At 40.3% G+C, this 22,345-nt stretch overlaps 1 protein-coding gene across 5 annotated transcripts in view; it reads right to left on the bottom strand.

Moving 5' to 3' along the window:
* The window catches only part of TAOK3 (TAO kinase 3), a 190,015-nt gene extending 168,157 nt beyond the window's left edge, over positions 1-21,858 (bottom strand). For 3 of the 5 annotated variants that reach the window (XM_081287950.1, XM_081287948.1, XM_081287951.1), the window contains exons 1-2: positions 21,596-21,858; positions 20,272-20,283 (exon numbers count right to left, since the gene is read on the bottom strand). The gene's annotated coding sequence lies outside the window, so the exon portion shown is untranslated. The remainder of the gene's footprint in view (positions 1-20,271; positions 20,284-21,595) is intronic. The other 2 variants (XM_081287949.1, XM_081287952.1) reach the window with 1 other exon arrangement.
* Positions 21,859-22,345: the final 487 nt, after the last annotated feature.

Below are 22,345 nucleotides of genomic sequence, written 5' to 3'. Positions count from 1 at the left end.
ATTCTTAAAGGGCTCCAAATCATGAGATTTGAGTGCAAAATTTGAATACTAACAACAGAAGAATCAGAATAGATTGGAATAGGAGAGGTAGGAAGGAAGGAAGGCTGGTGACAGTCTAGGAGAAGTGTAGCTGGAGCTGGTCTGAAGCTAGTCTGGAGCACAATGAAGATTAAGCAGAGAGCCATGTGCTCAGGGAGATAAGGAGGCAAGTCCTTGCTACTGGATGGGACTGTTAGAAACTGGAATGTGTTTCTGGAGGGTGGAGAAAAAAGGAGATACAGTGAGTGCCTTTGTTACCACACCCAGGGAAATAATGGCATTTACTCGCCCTTGTTTAAAAAAAAAAAAAAAAGTTCCTAGAAACCACACTGTCATGGTCTATCTGCTGTAGAATCTTCTTGTGACTGGAGAGAAACCTAGAGTCTATATTGGAGATAGAAAGAATGACCCTTTGCAAGAACAGTGACTGTGAAAAAAATCCACAATACTGCAGGCTTGAAATGAATTGGAAGAAGTATCTTTTGAGGTAGAAAGACGAATATTTGTTGAAATGGTGGTACTCTGTTCAAATGAAAGAAAGCAACTTATAAAATAATATATGCAAGAGAACCCATCCTAATTACTATTTTTAAAAATACTTTATCTAAAAAAAAAGTCTGGAAAGTTACATGTTAAATATATCTGGGAATAGAATATAATTTATGTTTCAATTGCTCACATGTGTTTTCTGTTGATAATTTTGCAAAAAAAGAATGCATTACTTGTACAATTGTTAAAAAAAGATATAAGAGGGGCTGAGGCTGTAACTCAGTGGTACAGTGCTTGCCTCACATGTGTGAGGCACTGGGTTCAATCCCCAGTACCACATAAATAAAGATACTGTGTGTTCATCTACAACTAAATTTTTAAAAATATTTAAAAAAATGTGCGGTGGCACATACCTGTAATTGCAGTAGCTCAGGAGGCTGAGGCAGGAGGATCCCAAGTTCAAAGCCAGCCTCAACAAAAGTAAGGTGCTAAGCAACTCAGTGAGACCTTGTCTCTAAATAAAATACAAAATAGGACTAGGGATGTAGCTCAGTGGTCTAGTGCCCCTGAGTTCAATCCCTGGTACTGCCCCCCCCCACACACACAAAAGAACTAGGACTTCCTGTCTTTGGTTGCAGAGAGGAAAAAAAGAGTTAAGAAGAAGAAGGGAGATCTTTGCTTCCACATCTGCATTTTCGAGGCCTTATTATTGGGAACCCCCAGCTCCAGGACTAACAAAGAACTGACTTTTATCACTTCTGAAGACAGGGAATTTATAATTTCAAAGTGATACATAGTCATCATTACTTCTGCAGATGTTATTACACTATAGAACAGATTACTAATAAATTAATATTCTACAGAAAATACAAAATATTATTTGGGGCATCTTTTAGAAAGAGAAAAGCATTTGTATTAAAATTTATAAAAATACTTAAACTGACGATTATGAACTTTGAAACAAAATACTGTACTTGATTTCCCACTAATATTAGCCCTCAAAATGCACACCTTGAATAATCACAAGAAACCTGGACTCAATGGGCCTAACTAGTGGTCCATATAATTACACCATGTAACTGCTTTTAGGAGCCGATGCATTTAAAAGAATGAGCAAAGATATGTTCAATACATCACCAAGAATGAAATATTTATAGAGAATGGGAGGATAGAGATTAATCTTCCTATATATCCTTGAGGTAATACAAGGTATTTTCTAATTCTCACTAGTCTATCTGCAGTACTACTAAAAAGCAATAATACTGCCAAGTGTGGTGGCTCACACCAGTCATCCCGGTGGCTTGGGAGGCTGAGACAGGAGGATCCCAAGTTTGAGGCCAGCCTCTGCAATTTAACAAGGTCCTAAGCAACTTATTGAGACCCTGCCTCAAAATAAATAATAAAAAAGGGCTGGGGATGTGGCTCAGTGGTTGAGCGCCCCGGGTTCAATCCTTGGTACCAAATCAAAACTAAACTCCAAAAAACCAAGCAGCAGTAATAGCATAAATTCTAAAGTAAGCCTTTCAACATAAGTTTCCTCAGCTTTTCTCCATTCACCTTGAAATCCCTGCAATACTTACCTTCATCCCTCCCTCTTCTTTTCAGGTTAACTACCTCAAAAGAACAAGAACAACTGGCCTCTTAATTCTTGATCCCTTGACCTTCTCTTTCCATTGTTTTTCTTAAATCTTTACTTTTCTCCTGACCCACGCTTCCTTTCTGGCCTGAGTCTGCTCAAGGTCTGGTCTGCTGAGGGAAGGAGGGGGCGGCCTCCCTCATGGGAAGCAAGCTCCCCAGCTCCAGCCTCCTCAGCTCCAAATGCAAAGAGGATTCTCCTGTAACCTGGAGGCAGCACCTCCTTGCGAGGCTCTTGCTTCTTGCTTTGGTGCTCCTGAGCTCCTTTCCAACCACCTGCTGGCTACTGGTCCTCCTCCCCTCCCCTCTTACCGTGCTGGGCTCAGCTCGTTAGGCTTTCTCTGGTTCATCTGATCCACTTCTGCGTTTTTTAGCTCCCAAGCTCTTAATGCTCTCGATAAATCTCTCCCAAGCTGCTTTTCTTTTTTTCCACTGAGGCTGGCCTAGTTCTGGAAACTCATTGCCAGTCCAAGTTCTCGTTCCCAATCTCTTTCTTCCTCTAAGTCAGTCTACAAACGGTCCATGGAGTAGTCTTTCAAAGGCTCTGATGGCATCTGTCTCTTCTATTCAAATATCTTAAATGGCTCCCCACTATCTACCGTCCAAAGTTCAAACTCTTGGTATGTGATTCAAAGGCCTTTGATTTGTCCCTGTCCTTAAGTATTCTGCACTTGTTCACAACGTCTGAACAGGGCTAAAAAATATACCGATTATGTCCCACCCTATCTGCAGAAAAACTGAGGGCATTCGAGACTCATTCAGACTCCATTTCCAAGTGACAGAAGTCATGGCTTCTTTCCTCACATACAGAAAGTCCGTGACAATTTCTTGATGGTGTTGATGTCCCCCTTGATTTTAAAGGGCATGCTCACTTCTTAATTTCACTAACTGAATATGACTAGCAGTCGGGGTCTTTATTATTTGTGCTCCACAGTGCCTTCGAGGTAGCAGTTAAATTCAGACTGTTCATCTGGAATGAAGGACTACCTGGCCAGCATCTAAGCCTAAGCCTGCCTCTGCTTTATTTCTGAGGAAAAGGACTAGCAAATAAATCAGCTAAATAAACAATATTGCATGTGTGTATTTGTGTGTGTGTGTGTGTGTGAAGAGATGCTGAATAAATGACTCAAAAGAAACCATTTAAAAGCATTTTCATTTGAATTATACCCGAGGGAATTAAAACACGTTCACACAAAAACTTGTAAATGGATGTTTACTACAACATTATTCAGAAATTGCCAAAAAGTGGAAAGAACTCTAACGTCCATCAACTGGTGAAGAGATGAACAGAATGTGGTATGTCCATACAATGGAATATTATTTTGCAGTAAAAAGAGTGAAGTACTGAAGCATGCTACGACATGGATGGATTTTTAAAACACAGAGGAAGCACGGTACAATAGTTTGAAACACAGGTCAGGACTGAGTTCAAGTCTAGATTCTGCTACTGACCTTGAGCAAACACCTAACCTCTCTGAACATCAGGGCACATCCCCTTAGAGTGTGGGTGTGTGTGCAAGCACACCTGTGTCCATACATAGAAGAAGCCATCAATACCTTCTGAGATATTTTAGCATATAAAGCACAAATTGCAACGCTTGGCATCACCTGGCATCACTGAGCGCTGGATAATCAGCAACTGTTATTGTTGTGGTCTAAACTGTGGAGTTAATGGCTGGTTTTATTTTACAAGGTATGTTTAAGGCTAACCAGGAATTTTTTTAAAAAGGCATTTTTATATTAGGTTAACTCAATTAAGTGCGCTTTCTGTATGTTTTTCCTAGCATCAATCATATGGGTCTTTACAGCATTGCACTAGCCAAATAGTTTAATTTTCTGCTTATTAATTAAGTAAAAGACAGTCTTATTCAGAACTAGTACACAGCTTGACACAAATAAATGGTCACTATTTACTGAATAAATGTACAAGAAGCATGGTATTATTGGCTGCATCCAAAACCAAACATTCATGTAAATCAAGGCATTAACTAGACAGTGTCTCTATGTTCTTATCCATTTTGCACTTCAAGGTTTTTATGTTTATTTGGGTGTCCTAAATGCTCTTTGTAATCAACACAAAGGAATGTATTTCAAAAGATAGATGACTGATTGACAACTGAAGCAAAAAACACCCAACTTAAGTAACAAGCATTCCTATGTTTAAGCTATATTTCATCTTCCCTAGTAGAGTTCTCCAGCAGATTGGGTGTTTTTTTTTTCTTTTTTCTTTTTATTTATTTATTTTTTTAATTTTTGAAAGCAGTGTTCTTTTGCAATTAATTTCAGTATCCCTTCATAGACAGTAAGTTGGGGGTACAGCTCAGTGGTGGAGCACATGCTTAGCATGTATAAGGCCCTGGATTTAATCCCAGGCACCATAAAAGAAATAAAGAAAGAAAAAAATCATATGTATGTGTATATATACTTATTTGCATAATACACATAGTTTTTCATAGTGAAAAGCAAACATATCAATCTATAACCAAAAACAAAATCATTTTCCTTTATATTAAACTTGGCCCCATTTGGAAAAATATCCGGATCCCTTCAGTATCACCAGGATTACTGACTTGATTTCGGAAGACATGATGGAACAGATCTAATTTGTCTTCTTTCCCTTCAGATGGTAGATACCAATGATAGGAACTGTGAAAGATATAACTGTAAGATAAGGTCCTATATTCAAAATCTTTACATGAGTGAAGATATAACAGTGAATAATATATGACGCCACACACATTTTTGTTCATTGCTTTGTGTAATTAAAAATCACCTGGAAGTTTGCAGGGCAGGGGCTGAGGCTCTGTGCTAGAGCGCCTGCCTAGCATGTGTGAGGCCTTGGGTTCGATTCTCAGCACTACATATAAATATATAAAGATCCATGGACAACCAACAAAATATTTTTTAAAAATTCCCTGGAAGTTTGCAGCAAAAACAGTAAGAGATGAAATAGGGAAGGCTTCAAACAGAAAGTGAACTTGTCACAGGGTCTTGAAGGAAAGGAGCAGGCAGAGGTGCTCCGGAGGAGGGCTTTTTGGATCCAGTAAATAGCAGCACCAAAAGCACGGATTCCAAGTTTGAGAGACTCCATGTTTGAGAGGCTGACTTCAGAGACCAGCAAGGATGAGTCCAAGTACACAGGAAATGAAGCGGGATGAACAGTGTGGGGACAGATTAGGAAGGGTGTTGACAGTAAGACAGAAGGAGGTGGATGTAATGTAGTGGAAAACTGCCAGCCACTGAAGCTCCCTGCACAGGGGAGTGGCCCACTGGAAGGAGCTTTAAAGAAGGATCTTCGGGGAGCTTTAGAAACAGGACAGGGACCCAAACACACAGGGTATCTAGGTGACAATGTTGTGAATATAAAGTTAAGGGCTACCAGAAATGGGGAAGACAGACTAATTCAGGAGCAGGCCACAGGGCAGAAGGGTTGGGCTACAGATTAACACCCAGAAACTTCAAGCTCTAGAAATATGTTCACAAAGGCTAAACATCTTTCAAGTAGGATAGAGGCATTTTCAGTGTTTGGTTTAGTCAATTTATTGCAGGTGTCCCTCAAATTTTACATCTGCTTCGCTAACACGTTCCATAAAAATTTGCTTGTGTAAGAATTAGCTGTACTGTTTTCAATTCATGACTGAAGTTAGCTGACCCATCACAGGACAGTGAACCCCCAGGGATGCAGAGCAGAAACAGAAAAATATTCTTCTTTATGCTCAAATATATATTCTCTGTGGTCTGGTTTCACCAAGGCAAAGAACAAAAACTTGTCTTTTTTAGCTGATCTTAAGACACAGTCCTAACTTTTTCTGATAGTGGTCTGCTCAGAAGAAAATGAATACACAAACATGCACATACCCTAGGAAAAATGAATTTAAAAAGAAAATCAACACTTTGCCACGTTGATTTCCTGAGTTCTATCCAACCGCGAGGAAATTCTCTTAAGTGAAACAGAGAAAAATGTTGCTAAAGCTAAATATGTTGGAACATGGAACCATTTTGACTAATCATTATTAAATCTACAGCCAATGGCCCCTTTTCTGCCACCCCCTTAGGATGGGTAGCACAAAATATAGTTAGAGGAGTGGCTCACTCAGTGGATGTCATTCATGTGGCCCTGCGGTATTTGCTGAAAATTTCTGTCATTATAACACTGATTCTATGGCCTATGCATGTTTCATGTGTTATTATCTCTCTGCTCATGATCATTTTCTGGTGGAGCCACGGATGAGGATTGGAATAGCCAAAAAGAACAACAGGGAACATCACCATTATTACTCCTTTGTCACGTGTGACCAACTTTGTGCTTTTCACACATTATTTCATTTAATCATTGCAACAATTGTGTAAGGTGGATGCTGTGGTTAATGTCCACTTAATAGCTGAAGAAACTGAGGTTTCGAGGACATTAAAGGATTTGTACAAGGTCATAAAACTAGTAGATGGCAGACACGTTCATCTGTCCTGCTCCTGTAAGTTGTTATGGTGCCAACTCCAAATATAAGTGATCAAAACCAAAAGTAGGAAATATAAGGAAGCTGGGCATGCTGTCACCGTGTAAGGTTAGGGAGGGGTACCAGATCCAAGAGCTGTGTTGTCAGTGACACAAATGGTAGGCTGCCTGGCTCCTTCAGCTGAAAACACTGCACTCTCTTCAGGAAGAGCAGTGGGATCTCACTATGAATTGGGAGTTGTACAGGCCCTTCTTTCAGCAGGACAATTTATATGACGTATACTATTTGAAGATATCCACAGAATCTCCATATCCTCAGTTTGGTTATATTAAAAAAAATACACTGTCAGGTGCAGTGGTGCACATCTGTGATCCCTGCAACCGGGGAGGCTGAGGCAAGGAGGACAGCAAGTTGGAGGGCAGCCTCAATAATTTAGCAAGGTCCTAAGCAACTCTGTGAGACCTTGCCTCTAAATAAAAAACAAAAAGGGCTAGGAATGTAGCTCCTGGATTAAGTGCCCCTTGGTTCAATCGATAGTATCAAAAAATAACTAAATAAAAAAATGTTGCTACTTAGATTAGCAGATGAACTAGGCTAGTTGGTGACATGAAAATTCTTTTAAAAGTATTTTCTTAGATTATTCAGTGACCTGAGCAACTTGTGTAACTCCTGCCAGTAAACTAACCTTCTAAAGGCACTTCTCAGTACAAAAAATATATTCATAAGACACTTCTAAAAATAACTCTCCACTGTAATTCCCTCCTTATGCATCTGGGCACAGATGTCATATTTCCTCTACAAAGCTTCCTTTTATGTTGCAACAGTAAGAATCTCAATTTCTAACTGAACCAGAACAATCTAGAGCTACTTACTTCTTCACAGGAGAGGATCACTTTTTTTTTTTTTTTTTGAGTATTTTCTGTAATAGTCCGAATGTGATGGGACATCCTTACATCTTAGTTCTACAACATTCTTAAATAAAAAATAAAGCAGTTGTGGTTTTAAATTCTGCCTCCCCTCCCCCTTCTTTTTTCAGCTAACACGTGGCCTTCCACAAAAGGGTCAGTATGATCTTTGCAGACCAGAGATAAGGAATATGACCACGGGAAACTAAAGAACAGAAGATTAAGCACATGTCAAGTCACTCAGGAGCGTATGCAACCAGGAAACTGTTAGGACTGGTTAAATAAACATGCACAAATTAATAGGATGCAGTTAGTAACTTCCACTTTTCCCTTGACTGGTGGCGTTTTTTGGCAGGCATCCAGATAATCTGCAATAATCTGTCACCGTGAAGCACCACCCACTTCCTCTGCCCCTGCCCCACCCCCACCCAAACTATGACTGGGATCCTCTGGACTGGGAGTCTAACATTCATATGACCACAAAAGGCCCCTCTCTCTAGGAAAACTGAAATTGACATAATTTGTACTGTTCAGTCTTTGACAGTCATAAATCTTGAGAGAAAAAGCACATGCTACCTGCTCCACATTTCAAGGATTATTGGAAATGTTAAATTTCCTTTTTTATGTATTAGACAGCTCCTCCCCCTCCCAATGAGTAGCAGCCACTGTAATGACGGCTGAATGAAAAACTCATCCTATGTATAATATTAAGAGCTAATTTACACATAGAGTATGTAAAATATTAGGAGTCTGGACATCAGGGTTACATTAGCTTACACATTTCATTTAAACTTTGTTCAAAGAGCCTAGCAAAGTTGGCAGAGAAACCATTAAAACAGCTTTTCCACTTTATAGAATGTTTTGCATTGACTTTTAAAAATGTACAAACTATGAGATATTAAATTAAAAAAAAATCATCTACTTGTCTTCTACTTGTCTATTTCATCTAACTTCATTTTATGAATTAGAGTAGTCCCCATAAATTATTAGTTTCCTCATGGCTATTTTATTTTCATACTTCCCCCCACTTTCCACATGTTTTATTGGTGCATTATAATCATATATAATATTTTATACTTTAGTAACTGACCCTATGTATTAAAATGATAAAAAAATTACAAAGCAAAGTAAATATGAGTAGACGCTCTGATCTTTTTGTCTGTTTTTGAATGTAATTTGGTATTATATTCAAGAAATTTCTTTGCTTTCTCTCCTGTTTTCTTTTTTTCTGTGAGAGAATACAAATATTAACTATAATATTTTTAAAGATCTCTAGGATGGATAGTTGGCCATTTTGAGAGGCTTAATTTTGAAATATGTTTTAAAGTAATAATATCATTCATTAGCATAAACTGCATCCATCTAATAAAGATGAACCTTTAGCATTTAAAAATTGTTTTGTTTAAAGGAGTCTTCTGCTAAGATTTTGATATTTTATTGGCAACACAGCATTTACCTTACTTATCCAGAAGAAAGGAAAAATTTTAAAAGCCTGATTTTTTAAAAAAAATTGACACTTGTAGAATATCAGGCTACAAATTAAAATAGAGGATATGAATCCAATGCCTTTCAAGACTGATTGTGCCTAATGGGACTTTGGGTTAAGGCCATAAATATTCACATGAAATTCAACAGGGGGTTTACTCCTGTTTATTCACAATGCTTACACACAAACCATATTCACAGTAAAACACTGAAAGTAAAAATTCCAACTATGCTTACTCACAGTCGATCTTCTCAAATGCATGTTCTATTATTTCCAATCCAACACATTAAAAACTGTAAAAATTCTTTATTTAGCCATTGCAATCATTAAGTCTGCCCCAGAGATGGCTTTCTTTAAACAGCTGCCTCTTACTCACAGGAAAGATAAAATTGAACTACACTCAAGTTATGAGAACACCACTAGGCTATTAAGCACCTTCATCCCGAGAAAGGAAGTTATTATAGACACTTAGTTTTTTGTAAGTGAGACTTAAAGTACTTCCTGGTCAGACAGTTAACGTCAACAGCACTTTATGCAGCTTTATATTTCAACATTTTGGAAAGAATTTTCTGAAAACCTTTTCCAGAACTTTCCTCCTAGTCCCTTTAAAAGAGAAAAACTTGCTCAAGCTAAACAAATCTCCTGTAAAAATCTATGATATTTTATCAGTGTTTACCGCTATGGTAGCATATAAAATCAGAATGGGTTACTGTTATTGATAACAATATCGGTTTAAGTTCCAATTATTTTACATTTATGCACTCTCTGCTCCCCTGCCCAATGCGCTAGAGTAACATTTCACAGGATACAATGTTAGAAAGAAAAAGAACAGAAATGAAAGGACAACTCACCAATTCCTTGATAGTGAAGAAAAGGCAAATAACCATTCACATCTTAACTTTCAAATCTACAGTTCTCTCTTAAGTTTATATATTTATTTTTTTAAAAAAAGCAACTTCCAGAAACCTCCTACAATAAGGAACTGCAGATAAAAAGAGCATGAGGGTGCCGCACGTTGCTATCAGCCCTGTGAGCTGAAGCATTTCCTGTCGCACCGCCCATTGGCTCTCACAGGTGCAGTGCCTATGGGCGGCGCCTCTCTAGGCTTCCAAAAGTGATCCGCTAAAGGGGATTTGAAGGTTGACACAACCCATGTTTGGAACATTTGGAGCAGAAAAGACAGAACTACCTTGGGAGAATGCTGAGAGCTTTGAGCTTCCCAAACTAGGCTGGTTAGGAATTGGTGATTACCTCAATTCAAGGGCTAGAGTAAATCCTACTTTAACAGGGTTTCCTGATTTTTTTTTCAAGGTGCACTATTATCAAGAATGTATGTGACTTCAGATACTTATTCCCGTCTTTGCCCAAAGCGCAGTTCTAGACACTAGAAAATGATAATGAACAAAACTGAGTCTTGGTGGTGGTCATTCACGTAGTGGGTGGTTGAGAACTTTGTATATAATGAGAACACTTTCATAAAAGCAGAGACTAAAGAAATTTGGATGGAAATTTGGAAAGTCAATGGTAATTAGCACTTACTATTAAAAAGCATTGAAATGAACGCTGCTGCTTTAAGCCAAAAAGAACTTTTCCAGAACCTAGTACATAAAAATAAGAATTTGTACATTTTCAATGTTTCAAAAAAAGCATGTTGGAGGCAATGGCATATGCTCCAGCAGGGAAAGGGAAAAACTTCTCACCATGAGTCACCAGTGACTAATTTCTTTTAATTCAGGCTTAAAACACATTTCAAACCCAATTAATAGTACATGCAGAAAACTGTTAACAACCCCAAATTAACATCAGAAGCTTGATCTGACCAATTTTCAGGGTCAATATTAGCATCTAAGAAAAACAAGTGAAATGTTTAAAGGGATAATGCTCCTGTACCGAATCTTATTATTATTTTGGTCTTATGAGTCTTTAATGCCTAAGGCCATGTCAGCGAGCTTCCATTAGACTTTGTTCCAAAGAATAGTTTTCTTAGGTTTTAGCTAGACTGAGACACAATCAGCTTGGACATATGGTATGATGGTAGCAATGACTTTTTATTTGCATTCAATTAAATAATAATACAGCAAATTCAAGGCTGCTCAAGGAAAATGAATGTAGTCCGGGTGTGGTGGCTATATAATCCCAGCTTTTTGGAATACTGAGGCTGGAGACCCACACCTTCAAAGCCAGCCTGGGCCATTTTGCAAGACCCTGTCTCAAAATAAAATAAAAAGGGCTGGAGATGCAGCTCTGTGGTAGAACGCTTGCTTAGTTAGCATGGGCTAGGCCCTTAGTTCAATCTCTCCTACAAGAATAAACAGGAAAAAAAAAAAAGTAAAACCCCGAGTAAAGTATATAAATATACTCTATTCTTCCTAGCCAGTAAAGTCAACTGCCTTGAACTTTACTTCTTTATGTTTAAAATAACAAAACCTGTTTTAGTTAACAAATTGGAGGAATTCCCAAAGCCAAATTTCTCTGCTAGTCATGCAAATACTTACTAAGTGACTACTACATGCTAGTCAATTGTTCTGTGAGTTAGGGCTATGGCAATGAATGAAACAAAAAATTTCTATCTTCAGGGACCCTAAATTCCACCACAGGAATTTAAGACAAACAGACAATGTATTTTGGTATGTCAAAAGGTGGCAAGTGCTATGCAGAAGAATTCAATATGAAAGATGGAGACAACAGTAAGTTTATCTGTGTGTGATTGCAAATTGCTTCCACTACAAAGTGGGGCACTTGCTTTGCTTTGAAAGATCAGAGTGTTAAGCTTTTTCCAGACAGACTCAAGTGAACGACTATCTCTCTTGCAAATGATAGATTCTTACTTCATTTGTTGCTAATACCCACAGGAAGGAAAGCAAAATTCCAAAGACCCATCTAATAAAACCATCACCTAAGGAAATAAAATAACAAATCCTAAATATTAGAGTCAAAATGCACTTTAGGGAATATCACTGATGCTTAAACAGAGCATACAAGTTTCCGTATATTTAATACCACAGGCATCAATTTACCAACCGTCAGGGTCAGAAGTGAATTCTTCCCTTAGGAATTATCCTTGTTATGTTCACTGGCAGCAATAACTTTGTTTTATAATTATTTGTATAAATATAATTGAATATTATTTTGAACTGAGTATTTAAATTTAACATAATTCAACAATTAAGATACCATTTACAAGGCACTTGTTAAATGTGTGTTAAGACACTCTTTTTAGCATCAAGAAGATGGATGTTGGGGCTGGGGATGTGGCTCAAGCGGTAGCGCGCACAAAGATGTTGTGTCCGCCGGGAACTAAAAAAATAAATATTAAAAAAAAATTCTCTCTCTCTCTCTCCTCTCTCACTCTCTCTTTAAAAAAAAAAAAAGAAGATGGATGTCTGAGAAGGCTAAGACAAGTATGAACCCTATAGTGTGCTGTCAGGAGAACAGCACGTAATGAGAAGAAGTACAGATTAAATATTTAGGTAATCTAAAGGAGAAGCATCAGGAGGATGATCAGAGGAGGATCCTAAAAAAATGGCATTAGAGGCATGCCTCCAGAATGAGGCACAGAAGGTGTCCCGGCAAAAGAAAGGGCAGGAACAAAGGCGCACAGGTCATTCTGATTGTGGCAAAGGACATGCATACATAAATATATATATATATATATATATATATATATATATATATATATATAGCACAAATATATGCACATACACACATATAAATACATATGTATACATGTACATATACACTCACATGCATGAGTATATCTAAGACTATATTAGGATATGTGCATATATGAGTGAGTATATGTGTGTGTGTGTAATAAACTGGGGTGACAGGAACCTAAAAAACGGGTTGATAGATTTGTACTGAATTCAGTAAGCCATGAGAAATTATAAAAGACTTTGAGCAAGTGAACGACAAAATCAGAGCTGTACTTTAGGGAGAATAAGACAAGCGTATATAGAAAGGACAAAAAACAAGAGGAGACTGGGAAACTGTCACAGTCATCCTTCCACAGCACCTATTAAGGCCTTCACTGGATCCTACTTGGATAGCAAAGGGTGGAAGTTGTGCTTCATTGGAAAACCAGATATAGGCTGGGGGTGTGGCTCTATGGTAGAGCACATGCTTAGCATGCAGCCGGCCCTGGGTTTTTGACCTCAAGCATGCCAACAACATCAACAACAAAAACCAAAAGAAGACCTAGGTCATAGTGGTCATGTGTTTGATGGCCATTGTCTGTGTGACTCTGGGAAGTCATTTACCCTCTGAGTCTCGGTTCACCTTTGTGTGAATCTATTCATCTTTCTTTTTGGAGTCAGAAGCCATGGGGTTCAGCAAAGCATTAGAAATGGAAGTAGAGGAAAAATAGCAATGAACAACTATTTCAAGTAAGTAAAATAAGAAGCAGTGACCATTTATTAAGCAATTTCTATATGTTTGTCACTGTGCTTGGCACTTTACATAAATCACTTCATTCATTACTTCCAAGAATCCCAAGAAGTTTGTGTGTGTATATATGTGTGTATGTACATATATATGTATACATATATTTGTGTGTGTGAGTATATGTGTGTGTGTGTGTGTGTGTATGTATGTATATATATATATATATATATATATATATTTTTTTTTTTTTTTTTTGGTGCTGGGGATTGAACCCAGGGCCTTGTGCCTGCGAGGCTGTATATTCTTATTTTAAAGAGGAGATGACTGAGAGCTTCAAGCCTTGATTAACTTACTCAGGGTCAGGCAGCTGACATAGTAACAGAGCTAAAAAAAGGTGCATAGGTGTCTCTGGGTCTCAGGTTCTTTTTTCTTTCCATTGGATCCTGGTGCTTCATGTGGGAGATGTATAGTGCTGACATTTATTCTTCTATTCCAGAGATAATGCCAGTCTCTTAATACTCTTTTGATGAATTATAAGCTCTCAATAAGGATTAGAAATCATATGCACAGAAATACCATCTTTTAATTTGTTGATCATTAATTCATTCACTCATTCAATTCACATTGACTGTGCAATCTCCACACTTTGTGCTTCATTATACCTGGCGTGGGGGACACAAAGGTGGAAAAGACCCATCCATCTCTGTTCTCAACGTGCTCACAAGCTAGTAAATGACAAACACAATGTAAATAGGGGACTGGGATAGAATGGCTGAAGAGAGTTTGCAGAGACAATGGAGGCATAAAAGTATAGAAAGCATATTACTGCAATGTCATCTCTCTACTATTAAATCTTAACCTAGATCATTTTAAAACCACATTCATATGGTTTTGGAAAGTATTTGTGTATTTATCTATTCACCCTTCAAAAAATAAAGGCTAATGTTCACAACAGAATGGAAAATTGGAAATGAACTATGATTCTGTTCAGTACATCTACTTACAAGCCTAATGAGGTTACTAGTTTACTTAAGAAAATATTCTGGGGGCTGGGGTTCAGTGGTAGTGCACTTGCCTGGCACGTGTGAACCACTGGGTTCGATTCTTGGCACTGCATATAAATAAATAAAATAACGGTCTATCAACAACTAAAAATTAATAAAGAAAGAAAGTATTCTGTCTTGATTAGTGCCATCTATTGTAATGGGTAAATAAAATGTGTTTGAATTGTCATAACCCTTGATTTCTATGGACGGAAGCCAGTGTCATTAGACAGAAAGTGAAACATCTAACAATAAATACTCATTGCCTAGAGACCCAGTTTGATCTGGAAAGAAATTATTGAGCTCTTCCAATGAGTACTTTGATTACAATATTAAAACAAAACATATAAGGTGGGGTTGGTTTTGCTAGCCATCATTTCAATGAGGCCAGAGGTGAAGTAAAAGGGCCTAAACACCTGACTCCGGCGGGTAAATTCCCACTATTAGAATCACGCCCCGTGGTGCACACCTCTTTGGTGAAAGGCAGTAGGTTTCACTAGGTGTTAAACGCTTATTGCAAGCCATCTTCCTCTTTTACTCACTCTATGGATGAAAAATGTCTATTTGTGAAACAGCTGACAATGCTTGGAAGACTGACCTATGGTAACAAATGAATTGGCTTCTAAGTGATTCTGTTGCCAAAAAACTAGCCCTTTACCTTGTAAAATAGAAATAAGTACCAGGTGCAGTGGCACACGCCTGTAATACCAGTGGCTTGGGAGGCTGAGGCAGGAGGATAGCAAGTTCAAAGCCAGCTCTAGCAAAAGTGAGGTGCTAAGCAACTCAGTGAGACCCTGTCTCTACATAAAATACAAAATAGGGCTGGGGATGTGGCTCAGTGGTTGAGGGCCCTGAGTTTAATTCCCAGTACCAAAAAAAAAAAAAAAAAATGTTATGAAGACTTTATATTTTAATATCACTAACAAATCTCAGATTGGACAGAAAAAAACATTTTAGGTTCATTTATATTTATGTAACTTTAACAACATATAGCCGGAACAATAAAAACTGATTTAATTTTTACTGGTTATAACTCATTTAGTAGTTCTTTTTTAAATTTGGTTATTATGGCTTAGAAATGAGCTAGATTACATTTTGATCCACAAATTTACCTTAACTATAACTAAATGATAAGTATAGTTGATCAATAAATGTCTTTTATTTCTTTTATTGAGCTTAAGAAACAGGAACAAGCTTTTAACAAATCCTCACAAACAGTAAAGCAACCAATTAAATGGAAAATTAGACAAGTCACAAATGTTTAAATTGTTTTCTTTAAGTTAAAATGCATTGTATAACAATGGACTATTACTCAACCTTAAAGAAGAATGAATTATGGCATTTGCAGGTAAATGGATGGAGCTGGAGAATATCATGCTAAGTGAAATAAGCCTAATCCCCCAAACCAAAGCCAGAATGCTTTCTCTGATAAATGGATGCTGATCCATAATGCCAAGAGGGGGAGCATGTAGGGGAAGAATAAAGGAACTCTGGATTGGGCAGAGGGGAGTGGGTGTGGACTGGGAAGGACAGTGGAAGGAGATGGATATTATTACTCTATTTACATGTGTGACTACACTACTGGTGTGACTCTGCATCATGTACAGCCAGAGAAATGAGAAGTTGTGCTCCATTTGTATATAATGTGTCAAAGGGCATTCTACTGCAATGTACAACTAATTAAAAAACAAAAAATAGGGCTGGGGATGTGGCTCAAGTGGTAGCGCGCTCGCCTGGCATGCGTGCGGCCCGGGTTCGATCCTCAGCACCACATACAAACAAAGATGTTGTGCCCGCCGAAAACTAAAAAATAAAGATTAAAAAAATTCTCTCTCCTCTCTCACTCTCTCTTAAAAAAAATAAAATAAAATAAACATTGAAAATGTATATTGCCAATAAAAGCCAAGACAGTTTTGAAATTGAAAAGTTAGAACTACATAAGATATCAAGACATTATAAAGCTTCAGTAAGAAAAAAATGCATTATATAATATCCCACAACTCAAAAATAATAATTAAAAAGCAATCTGACAGGGGGCTGGGGATATGGCTCAAGCGGTAGTGCGCTCGCCTGGCATGCGTGCGGCCCGGGTTGGATCCTCAGCACCACAGACAAACAAAGATGTTGTGTCCGCTGAAAACTAAAAAATAAATATTAAAAATTCTCTCTCTCTCTCTCCCCCCCCCCTTCACTCTTTCTTAAAAAAAAAAAAGCAATCTGACAGATAGGAATCTCTTATTGAAAGAAGTCCAGCCACTGGGTGGGGGTTGTGGCTCAGAGGTAGAGAGCTCACCTAGCATGCGTGAGCCACTGGGTTCAATCCTCAGCACCACATAAAAATAAAATAAAGGTATTGTGTCCACTTACAACTAAAAAATAAATGTTTTTTAAAAGAGAAAAGAAAAGAAAGAAGTCCAGCCACAAAACACTTTTAGATGGAATCTTTCTTTTTTTTTTTTTTCCCCCCTCTCTCTCTTCCTCACTGTTTCCTTCCTGTGTCTGTATTTTGGAGGGGGTGGAGAGGGAAGAAATGAAGACTGGAAAAACTACAAAGGAAAGAGGTTTCAGCTGACTATGTAGAAAAAAAGTATCAATAGTTAGCTTTCATGCATTCTCCTGTACTACTAAAACCAATGAACATGGATATTGGCAAGCAATGAGAACATTTATTCAGGTTGGCTTAAACATTAAACCAATTTAGATATCAAGGTAGTTTCTGAGACTACAATGGTTTGACTGTATAGGACTCAAGTGGTAAAGAAAGTGTAAAATGGGTTATTGTATTTACTGGGCAATCCTAGCATCCTGCTAAACTAAGACTGAGAACACTTAAAGAACCAAAAAGAACTTAAATTCTGTGGTTGCCATCACCATTCATATGGAAATGTAAAGCTCCAACTTCTTGTGATCCTGTTTTTAGATAGAAAATAATTTAAAGAACAGAGTATAAAGATTTCACATAGTTTCTTGGAGTGTCATTTTAGTTTTTGAAACAAATGAAAAAAAATTCCCACCGAATCCCTACCCTCCTATCCCCTCCCCCTCCAGGGAATAAAGTTATTATAGGCCCTTCTTATCACTAAAAAATTCTATTACAATGAATCTCTCTTCATCATCCTTGGATCAATACCATAACGTAATGTGGTTAAAATGACTGCTTTAGTAATCACTCAGGGGAGTATCAGAGCACTTTCTTTTCTTACAAGGAAATAAATTTAATGTTTTGTCTTCAGAAATGACCATTTATACCAGTCAGAAATGAGCTAACAAGACAGTGAAAGGACTTATCTGCTCAAACATTTCTATTACTTTGTAGGATTGTTGGTGCTGAGATCACCAGTCCTTCCACATTATATGAACTTCATAATGAATCTGTGCCCCCTCCAAATAACCTTGTAAGTTAATTGACCTCATTTTTACTTGAACTCTACCTAGCTTTCTGGAATAATAAATTTAATATAAAAAAATTATACTCAAAACATCTTATAGTATATCTCATATTTTAAATGTGTCCTTGCTGCTCTTATTTCTCATGTTGGCCTAACTTCTTCTCAGGGGAGGACTTGGAGTTAGTGGAATTTTCATAACTGCATCAAGTTCCACACTCTCTGTAGCCACATAAGAACTGCATCACGTAATGTCAAATTAAATCCCTAATCAGAGCCTGTCCTCTACTTCTCATCTATAAAAATGACTTCAGTAATTTTTGACTTGGATTTAAATAGCAAATCTAGGGCCTGGGACCACTTGCCTAGCTTGAGTGAGGCCCTGGATTTGATCCCTAGCACCTAAGTAAATAAATAAATAAATGCTGTATAAGTTATGTTTTTGGGAAACACTACAGCATTCCTTTCTTCCTTTCACTTGAAGCTGTCCATTACAGAACACAGGCAAAAGATTTCCATTAAGACACATTCTAAACGTGAAACAAAGATTTCTAAATAACTGAAATGGTATTACATGGTCCATTATCTTTTTCTTTTCCTTTTTCATTCTGGGGATTGAACCCAGGGCCTCACACTTGCCAGGCAAGTGCTTTTCAACTGAGCTACATAACCCCCACCCCCTACACCTCATGCCACCATTTTCCAAATTGCTTCTTAAAAAAAGAAAAGAAAAAGAAAGAAAGCAGCAGATAGAGCCCTAATATCCAGAGTATACAAAGAACTCAAAAAATTAGACAATAAGATAACAAATAACCCAATCAACAAATGGGCCAAAGACCTGAACAGACACTTCTCAGAGGAGGATATACAATCAATCAACAAGTAGATGAAAAAATGCTCACCATCTCTAGCAGTCAGAGAAATGCAAATCAAAACCACCCTAAGATACCATCTCACTCCAGTAAGATTGGCAGCCACTATGAAGTCAAACAACAACAAGTGCTGGCGAGGATGTGGAGAAAAGGGTACACTTGTACATTGCTGGTGGGACTGCAAATTGGTGCGGCCAATTTGGAAAGCAGTTTGGAGATTCCTGGGAAAGCTGGGAATGGAACCACCATTTGACCCTGCTATTGCCCTTCTCGGACTATTCCCTGAAGACCTTAAAAGAGCATGCTACAGGGATACTGCCACATCGATGTTCATAGCAGCACAATTCACAATAGCTAGACTGTGGAACCAACCCAGATGCCCTTCAATAGATGAATGGATAAAAAAAAATGTGGCATCTATACACAATGGAGTACTATGCAGCAATAAAAAAGTGACAAAATCATAGAATTTGCAGGGAAATGGATGGCACTAGAGCAGACTATGCTCTGTGAAGCTAGCCAATCCCTAAAAAACAAATACCAAATGTCTTCTTTGATATAATGAGAGCAACTATGAACAGAGCAGGGAGGAACAGCAAGAAGAAAAGATTAACATTAAACGGAGACATGAGATGGGAGGGAAAGGGAGAGAAAAGGGAAATTGCATGGACATGAAGGGAGACCCTCATTGTTATACAAAATTACATATAAGAGGTTGTGAGGGGAATGGGAAAATAAACAAGGAGAGAAATGAATTACAGTAGATGGGGTAGAGAGAGAAGATGGGAGGGGAGGGGAGGGGGGATAGTAGGGGATAGGAAAGGTAGCAGAATACAACAATTACTAATAGGGCATTATGTAAAATTGTGGATGTGTAACTGATGTGATTCTGCAATCTGCATTTGGGGTAAAATTGGGGGTTCATAACCCACTTCAATCTAATGTATGAAATATGATATGTCAAGAGCTTTGTAATGTTGTGAACAACCAATAAAAAAAAGAAAAAAAAAGAAAGAAAGCAGTGAAAAAAAGAAAAGAAGTGAGGAGAAGCAATACACAAATAAAGATTTTTAAAAATTCAAATACAAAATGGTTGGTTAGAACATAGCATATGCATTTGAGAGAACATTTGAAAGGTAGTTAGGGAAATATTAACATATCCCAACTACTGTGAACAATTAGCCTGGTCATTAGTTTAATTTTCACATCTGTCAAAGTAGGAGGCTGCCCCTCAATTGCCTCCTCTTATTGCTTCCCACTATTAGTTTCAGCATGTTAATAGACATACACTTGCCTCCCACCAGGACATACAGTGTCTGGTTTAAATAGGCTTATCTCTCTCTCCAGTTTGTCCTGGAATTATGCCTAAACCTCAGTCCTGGTAGCTTTTGGGATCTAATTGGAAAGTACTATTTAGTTTAGAGAATCCAATATCTCTTCTTAATTATTTTGACCTTCCAACTATCTCCAACTCATCAAAGTTAAACAACCCCAATTCCAAACCTGGTATGTAGCTCCTTTAAATCTGCATTGTAAACATGGATACCGATATGCTGCCAAATCCGAAAAAGTTTCTTACCTCTTCGCTGAACTAAAATGGAAAAAAAAAAAACCCAAAACCCAGTCAAACACCCCCGCCCCAAACAAATAGTAATCCAAGAAAATACAAGAGTCAAAATAAACAACTTAATTAAACCAAAAGCTGGATCTCCGCAAGCATCCCTTTCCCTTCCAACTTCTTGGGGGTGGGTTGAAGGAAGCCCCTCCAACTTTCCACCGGACCTTTTCTTTAGGGTCAAGAATCCCCCACTTTCAAGGTATCTACTTGCGACTCTAGGAAAGGAGTGGGCGCGGGCGGGCCGAGGCGAGGCCGCCCGACTCTCCATCCTTCCCACCGCGGTCCGCCTGCCCTCCAGCCGGTGCGCTCTGCTCCGAGATGCTTCGTTACATAATCCCGGCTCCGCGGGTCCCCAGGACTCTTCCTGAGGGAAGATCGCGGATTCCAGACCCCGGGAGCAGCGTCTCTAGCCCGCTGGGCGCTGCCTATGGTCCCCACTCGCCCGACGTAGCGACCCCGACCCAGGCTCCAGGACGCGCTGTCCCGGGGTGTCACGACCCGGTCGGCGCGACCCCCAGGCCCCTCCGTGCCAGGTCGACCCTGGGTGCCGCGCTCCGCCGCTGGCCCCGTCCCCTCTTCTCTTCCCGCCGCCCAGGCCCCTCTGGGGGTCCGCGCCCCTCGCCTCTCGGTCCGGGCCCCTTGCGGAGTCACCGCTCACCCCGTCGTCCTAAGCCTTGCTGGGGTCCTTTTCACACTTCTGTGCTGGCCCCTCTCGGGGTCCCCTCTCTCGGACCCCCTGTCCAGGTCCCTTTTGGGTCCCCTCCCTCATACTCTCACTCTGGACCCTTTTCGGGTTTGAAAAGGATCTTTTCAACCCCTCTCCCGGCTCTTCTGGTCCCTCTCAGGGTTCCTCCGCTCGTCGCACTGTTCCGGCCCCTCTGGGGGTCCCCACCCCGCACCCCACTGTCCTGGACCTCTAGGGGTGCCCGTCCCTCGCCCCGCTGTCCCGGTCCACACGGGCTCCACTCCCCTCACGCCGCTGTCCCGGTCCCCCTCGGGGGCACCTTTCCTCACCCTCCTGTTCCGTCCCCGTCGGGTCTCCATCCTTTACCCGGTCGTCCCGAGCCCTCTAGGGGACCTCTCCCCTCGCCCCACTGCCCTGGCCCCTTTCGACGTCCCCGCTCGTCCCGCTGTCCCGGTCCCTCTGGGGGTCTTCTCCCCACAGACCGCACTGTCAACCCTCTCCCGGAACTCCCCTCGGTCGGGTCCCCCCCCGACCTCACTCCGCCTGGGGTCCCCAAGCCTGGGCTCACGTTGTCACCACTCGGCACCCGGAGACTCTCACCTTAGACCTGCTGTCACCACCCCGGGCCCGGCGTCGCCACCGCCGCTTCCTCTCGCACACTTGTTCCCGAGTCGCTCTCCTGCGGCTTGAACCCTGGCGGACCCACGGGTAGCGTCTATGGGTGCCGGATCCGGCTGCGCGCAGCCTCCGCCCGCGGTCTCGGAGTCGCGCCCCACTCTCCACACAGGACCCCACCGCCCCGCGCCACACCAACCCTCCCGCGGCCGCTGCTGCTGCTGTCCGAGGTGCGGCTCCTGCCAGGGGTGGCCAATCGCACCCGACTGCGCCGAGCGCGCTCCGCCCCACCTCCTTAGCCTGCCCGCCCCCTGCCCCTGACCACGCCCCCACTCGGCTCCGATAGGCTCTCTACTGACCTTCCCTGATCGCGAAGCACGGGGCCGAGGCTGGATATAGTCATTTGATTGGAAGTGCCTGGGAAGCCGAGCGGTCGATGGGGCCCGAGGATTGGCAGAGTCGACGGGGGGCCGGACGGAGAGGGGCGGGGCTTCCTCGGACTTGGAAGACCTTGCAACTTTAGTTACCCGCGGGCCCGCCTGGGGCGCGGTCCGTCTTGTTTGTGCTGCGCTGGGGTCAAAGTTCATAGCCCTCCTCCCCACGCCTGCACTGTTTTGGGAGACTCCCGGAGACCACCACGTGAGAGCGTCGGGAGAGGACGCCCTTCTCTCGCTAGATCTTGAGCGGATTTCTTAGTCATTCTGCCCTCAATTTGTGCACCATTTATTTGCTTAG

This window comes from Spermophilus citellus (genome assembly GCF_964194105.1).
Source record: "Spermophilus citellus genome assembly, chromosome: 3".
Lineage (NCBI taxonomy): Eukaryota > Metazoa > Chordata > Mammalia > Rodentia > Sciuridae > Spermophilus > Spermophilus citellus.
The sequence above is the reverse complement of the archived record's forward strand: the minus strand, read 5'-3'. Positions and strand labels throughout refer to the sequence as shown.